This window comes from Fistularia commersonii, chromosome 25 (genome assembly GCF_037954325.1).
Source record: "Fistularia commersonii isolate RoL2024-O1a breed Wild chromosome 25, RoL_Fcom_v1.0, whole genome shotgun sequence".
Lineage (NCBI taxonomy): Eukaryota > Metazoa > Chordata > Actinopteri > Syngnathiformes > Fistulariidae > Fistularia > Fistularia commersonii.
Genome location: NC_141308.1, coordinates 11023395 through 11030783, shown reverse-complemented (window position 1 = coordinate 11030783; position 7389 = coordinate 11023395).

Genomic DNA, 7389 nt, shown 5'->3' with positions numbered 1-7389 from the left:
AGAAAGAGCAAAACGACACTGACAGAATCAGAGGTTCGACTGTCAAATAGTCCCAGTTAGACGTGTAAACAACTTGATCCCCCAGAAACTACTTATAAATACCAAACTCTTTTGTTACATGGTGTTGCAATGGTTGTTAAAAATACATATGGCAGCACTGAGAAAACAATGCCAGCTTTCACAGCAAGCACAGTAAAACTACTTCACACAAGTAAATTGTTGTTTTGAAAACACTATACAGCTTTGTCCCACCCGTTATGGTCCCGCCATGCCATACAAGTCTGGGGAAAAAAACAAAACAAAACCTTCTGGTCAAGTAAAAGTTGTGAAACATGTCGTAAGCAGGGCTTCGGGAGAGCTCCGACATCAAACTGCAGCAGCTGTAATGTTTATACTTAAAAATAAGCGTATTTAATGTTCGTAGAGTAGATAATCTCAAACATGTGCTGTCTTGCCAGATAATGGTGGTCTTGGCTTTCCGCTTGGCAGTTGTGCAACGCTAATGAACCAAAATGAAATAACAATAATAATAACGTTTATGACATTGGCTTGATTGGCTTATAAACAATATCACTACCTAAATAAATTAGACGAGTCTCGCAAAAGAGAAATTGACTCGACCCTGAAGGAGGCCCGCATTTAATCGAAGAGTAATAGCCATAAAACGTCGAACCTGGACTAACAATAATGTGTTGTATATCGGCAAATACTTGACACCCACCGCCATTCATTTCCATATAATATTGTATTTATTGTCTAAATTGTATTTTTTTTCCAATTCGGTATATTTGTCTTATGCTACCTCTTTAGCTTATGTTGTCTCTCACAATGTAAGGATATACTTGCTTGCTATGATATAGTTTTTCCTTTGGGATTTATAAAAAAAATCTATCTATCTATCTATCTATCTATCTATCTATCTATCTATCTATCTATCTATCTATCTATCTATCTATCCGTCCGTCCGTCCGTCCGTCCGTCCATCCGTCCATCCATTCATCCATTCGCTCTAAAGTTGCTTCTGTCATTGACCTATCTATCTTTTTATCTATCGATTGATCGATAGATAGGTATCAGGGCGCATGCCGTGCTCGATTTCCTGCATTTTCCAGGTGAGTAAAAGTGGTGAAAAGAAGTATGCGGGGGAAAAAATGTTTTTTACTGGTTTGTGACAGTATTTCCGCTAAATGGATCTCAGCTGCCAGGTAGTAACTGCTTTTAAAATCATCAGCAAACACTCTGATTGGCTAGCAGCTTAGCTAGCATATCACTTATGATTATGCTAGCGTAGTGCTAGTGTAGCTAAACATTATATTAACATTTTAGATCAAAGAGTAGAACAATATTTTGCTGTACAACACAAGTGTTTGGAAAGCATCACTTCAATTGTTTATTCACAGTAAAAACAAGTTTGATTCCCAGTCTCATTCTCTCAAACACTATACTACCAACAATCAACTGAGGCTTTTGATTCTTCAGCTCTTTTAAAAGCCCCGTTCGCTCCACAGCCAAGTGTGGAGTAGAAGAACAGAATCTTGGAAGCTGAGGGAGAATGCCAGAATAAGGAGGAGAATTGTGCTGAAGACGATTTTTTTTTTTTTTTTTAGCAAGGAAGACGTGCAGACTTGTGGTGTCTGCAGAAGAATAACATTGATTGGCCATACGATGAAGCTGTAGGATAGGATAGGATAGAGTAGTGGAAGCTAGACTGAGGACACAAGTGAGCATTTGTGAGCAGTAATATGGTTCCATGCCAAGAAAGAGTACCACAGATGCAGAATTTGCCTTGAGAATGTTGGATGAAGTACAGAGAAGGCCAAAAGGAGCTGCATTTGCCTTTCTAGGAAAAGCATACGACGGGGTGCCTGGAGAAGTGTGATGGTACTGCAAGAGGATGTATGGAGTGGCAGAGAAGTACACTATATGTCCAAAGGTATTCCCTCACCTGCCTTGACTCGCATACGAACTTAGGTGACATCCAGTTCCTAATCCAAAGGGTTCCGATGTGACGTCGGTCCACTTTTTGCAGCTACAACAGCTTCAACTCTTTTGGGAAGGCTGTCCACAAGGCTCAGGAGTGTGTTTAGGGGAATTTTTGACACATTGATGTTGGACGAGAACGACCGTCTCTCAGTCTCAGCTCTAATTCATCCCAACGGTGTTCTGTTGGGTTGAAGTCATACCAGTCAAGTTCATCCACACCAGACTCCGTCATCCATGTCTTTATGGACCTTGCTTTGTGCACTGTTGCACGGACATGTTGGAAAAGGAAGGGGTGCAGCTCCAAAATTGTTCCCACAAAGTTGGGAGCCTGGAATTGTCCAAAATGTCTTGTTATGCTGGAGGCTTTCAGAGTTCCTTTCACTGGAACTAAGGGGCCAAGGCCAGCTCCTGAAAAACAATCCCCAATCTACCAAAGGCGCAAAGCAGTCAGAAGAGTACCGTTCTCTTAGCAACCGCCAAACCTAGAGTCGCCCATCAGATTGCCAGATGTAGAAGCGCAATTCATCACTCCAGAGAACGTGTCTCCACTGCTCTGGAGTCCATTGGCGGCGTGCTTTACACCACTGCATCCCACGCTTTGAATTGCATTTGGCGATGTGTGGCTTGAATGCAGCTGCTCAGCCACGGAAGCCCATTCTATGAAGCTCTTTGTAAACTGCTCTTCAGCTAATCTGAAGGCCACATGAAGTGTGGGGATCTGTAGCAATTGACTGCAGAAAGTTGGCGACCTCTTCGCACTGTGCGCCTCAGCATCAGCTGACCCCGATCTGTCAGTTTACGTAGCCTACAACTTCATGGCTGAGTTGCTGTCATTCCCAAACACTTCCACGCTCTTCTAATACAGCTGAGAGTTGACTGGAATGTTTTGAAGCCAGGACACTTTTACAACTGAATTTGTTGCACAGGTGGCATCTTATCACAGTTCCACGTTGGAATTCACTGAGCTTCAGAGAGCAACCAATTCTTTCACAAACATTTGTAAAAACAGTCTGCATGCCAAGGTGCTTGATTGTATTCACCTGTGGCCATGGAAGTGATTGGAACACCTGAGTACAATTATTTGGATGGGTGAGCGACTACTTTTGGCCATATAGTGACTGTTTGACTGGTGCAGGACATGTATGAGGGGTGTCAGACAGTGGTGAGGCATGTCGGGGGAGTTCATGGAGGAGGTTGGATGACACCAGGGATCAGCTTCGAGCCCCGTCTTCTTTGCAGTGGTGATGCAAAGGCTGTCAAATGAGGTTAGACAAGAATATCCATGTTTGCAGATGACTCTGTGATCTGTAGTAAGAGCAGGAAACAGGTGAAACAAATCTTTTCCCAGAAAAGGAGAGGTTCAATGCAGCAAGACTGAATACCTGTGAGGGACCTGAGAGGACCTGTGAGGTTACTTGGGGGTAGAGATAAAGAAAAAGGAGGATTTTAAGAACTTATGGACAGAGGTTTGGACATGCACAGAGGAGGGATAGTGGCGATCTGGGTAGAAAGATGCTGAGGTTGGAACTACCGGGCAGGAGGCCTAGAACAAGTCCAAAAAAGAGATTTGTGAAAAAAGAGAAAATAAAGTTAGTGGTGTGAGAGAAGAGATGGTGAGAAGAGGTTTAGATAGAGGCAGATGATTGGCTGCGGCGATCCCCAAGGGGAGCGACCCAAAGGAAAAGAAAAAGATGAAGCCCCGGCCTGTTGTGTCGCAGTACACATTCTGTTCTAAAGTTAAAGTATAAATAGCTGTATTACAAACAGCAGGAAAATAATTAGAAACATGATAACCAGTATGAGAGGAACACTGAGGAACCAAACCAGTGTTTATAGTTTCTCCATGGCCCTTCTGTTCAGCAGTTCTGAGACCTTTTCAAATTCTCTTTCAGCAACCAGAAACACGTCTTCTGTGACGTTCAGATACTGCGGTTGATTTACCGAGCGATAGTAACCTCTAAATTTGATTTATTTATTCATGGATGTACGTACGTCTTCCGAGATGGCGCCGTGATAGCGGCAGCCTGGTGTCGTAGCTCCCGTTCTTCCCTCGTTTTAATTGTATTTAATAGCATTTTTTAACTGTCTTTGCACTTTCCCGCCCCATCCAGTCTATATCAGTGGGACCGATGCGGACAGAGTCCCATTATACAAGTATAATACAAGTCTCCAAGAAGAATCTGGCTTTCTCAGGCCCTTCAATCTATGGAATAAGATGCTCCAGATGTTTTATCTGTCTTCTTTGGCTGAAGGCATCAAGGAAAAGGACGCCAATAAACTGGACAAAAAGGCAGGGCGCGATGTTGGCGCGAAGCTCGTAACCCTGGAGGAGGAGTGCTGGCAAAACTGCCGGCAATCACGGACAACGCCTCCCACCCCGTCCATAAGACGATCTTAAGAGCAGCTTCGGCGGCAGACGCTTAAAACCCTGCAGGGACGTTACAGGAGATCTTTATCACATCTGCCACTTCCAGACCTGTGGTCACCGAACTGGAGTTTTTCCTATTGTACTTAAATGTTTCTTAGCTTATTGTTTTCTGACAGAACCGGCCGCTATGACGATTTAATTTCCCAAACGGGGATTAATAAATTCATCTGTGTGTTCAGAGTTGCAAGACTTGAAAAACAGTCATTTTCAACATGTGGCCCCTTTTCAGTTCTCACTGTGTCAACTGGCATGTTGACTGGATTGTGTGGGGTGGCTTTTCACCCAGTGGTTGCGGATGTGTGCACTGTTTTGGCCTCTGCGTCGGGTGAAAGAATGATAATTTTCCAGCATGAAGGAAAATCTCATAACCACTGGATGAGTCAGCATGAGAATTTGAGGTTCTTTTTTTTTTTTTTTTTTGCAGATCTTCCACTTGGAGATCATCAACAGGATATGAAAATGCACAACAAAAAAAAGAGGATAGTTTGGTAGCTATGTGTGTAACCAAAACACTGGTGATGTGCCGCAGATACCTATCTACCTCTTGTAGTATTCAGACATGTCTGAAAGCAGTGAGAGCACCGACAAGCTGCGAGCGAGAGCACAGAACTCCTGGGCAAGTACAGTATGTGTGATAAATCACTGGACAGAGTTTGTAGTTGTATGCACCCCGATTCACTCCTAGCATGGGTTTGGTTACAAAATGCAGTTTTGAGAAAAGACAGACGCGTCCAAGATCGCGTCAAAACGTCTTTGTAGTTTTACTGACTCACAGTTGCAGCTTTTGTAAGAAATCCGAACAAGCGCGGTGAGCTCGAGACTCCCTGATCCAAAACAGCGAGTTGTGTAATGTGAACAACCGCGATGATCTGACAATGGTGGAAGAGTCCCGAAGGCCAGTTTGGCTCAGGTTGTATGGACTCTGTGCGGAGATAATCCTCTTTCCGTGGGTTCAGGGATGTTCGAACTTCCCCCTGAGCTCGACCCTTCATCTTTGGCGGAGGAGATCCAACTAACGGACACATACGTCGACTTCCTTTCTCGGGCTCGGCTAGTCACAGGTGTTTTACATTAGCGTTCACACATTTCTGGGGAACTGTTTCACTTGGAAGTTCTTCCCCGTAGTCTTGATTTCACGCCAGTGTTTTGATCTCCCCAGTGTTCATTCTTGTCCCTGTGAGTGTGTGTACAAGTCCACGTTGTGTGTGTCGGTGCTTTGACTTCACCCCTGCGTGTCAAATAGTTTGTGTGTGCGTGTGTGTGCTCATTTGCATAAGTTTGTTTTTTTTTCTTTCAAAGAAATATTGTGAATTTCCAGTATATTCATGCCCCCCTTGTACATCCGTTCCTTGGAAATGTTCTCTTTTTTTTTTTTTTTTTTTGTTCAATTTTCCACCCAGCTTTCAGAGCAGAGTCCTGGCTGCCCCTTCAGTGTTATCTCCATTAAACTTCAGCAAACCCATTTTCCAGAGAAGTATGAAACATCCCACAGCAGTCTCGCACATGGGTTTGCATGTGTGTGTGTGTGTGTGCATACAGCTCAGAGGTAACGAATCTCAGCTGTCCTGTCTGAACAGAAAACGCATCTGGGGACAATGAGTATGGTAAAAAAAAAAAAAAGGGGGCAAAGAAATGCAAGCTTATCATACGTTTATTTCCTCTGAAATATAGATTTCTCCATGCAGGAGATGCTCTGGGAAACATCTGGAAAAGTGCACGACTCAAGAACAAACACTCTGACAGAGATTAGGGCAGCTCCCTTCAGCTTTTCTGTAAATACCATTTTCGAGCTTTCGACCTGTATTCGCCAATGGATTTTTATTTTAATATGTATTCGTATGCGATTCGCACACTCCATTTGGCCCAAATGGAGTGTTCTCATTCTCAAGTATATTTAAAAAAAAAAAAAAATCAATGAATTGTTCCTTTTTTTTTTTCTGTTTTCTGCAGAACTGTGAGAACAAAAGTCGCAGTTATACGAAAGAGCGTTGCGATGTTCATGCTTCTGGGACTGATTACACAAATCCCTCCAGACAGAAGTGCCTCTCTTTGTCCATGTGAAAAAAATTAAGAAAAAAAAATTAAAGACTGAGTGTATGTGTGAGAAGGAAAGAAAGAGAGAGAGCGAGAGAGAGAGAGAGGGGGGCTGGTTTAGTCCTATTTGGGAGGGAGGTCATTCCAAATTTATGAGTCACAGTGTTAAGAGAGACCAGAACACCCCCTCCGCCTCCTCATCCTTCCATCACAAGCACATTTCTCCACTCCTCATCTTCTCTCTTTTTAAGGAAAAACCCCACCTCGGCCAATACCTCGGCACAGCTTTGCTGGTCAGCAGCTGCCTCCTCCTCCTCCTCCTCTTTCTCCTCCTCCTCTTCTTCTTTTCCTTCCCGTGCTGTTTTATCGGCGAAGTGCCCACTACTGTCTCACCTCCAACCGGCTCCAGACTGTTTCCCCCCGCAGAAATGGACGAGGGATTCGGATTTCAAGGAGGCCTCGCTCGAATGTCGAGCATTTCTGTCAGCTCCGAGAGCGGGCGACGTGCAAAAAGACTGACGACTTGAAATGTGGCTCGTTCAATTTTTTTTTTGCAGGGAAATTTCCAGCTCTGCGCTCTTTTCAAGCCCTTAAGTGTTAATAATGTCATTACGCATTAAATGGACAAACGAGGTGTAAAGTGAAACGGCCAGATGCTTAAAATGTGTAAAATAATAACGTCACAATGATTTTTCAGTTCGTCCATTAACATGCAGCTAATAATCCGGTAACCATGAATAATAATAATTGAATAATAGTTCATTTATAATTGATTGTAGTCTGGATCTCTAGTGATTACATGACATGGAGCCCCCAAGTTATTAGTGCGCTGGACTGTATTTTAAGAAAGATTGTGATACAGGAAATTGGAAATGTGTAAATATAATATTTGGCAGAGGCGGTTGGACCTGTTCATTGGATTTCTTACAATCCCATCAGGGCTT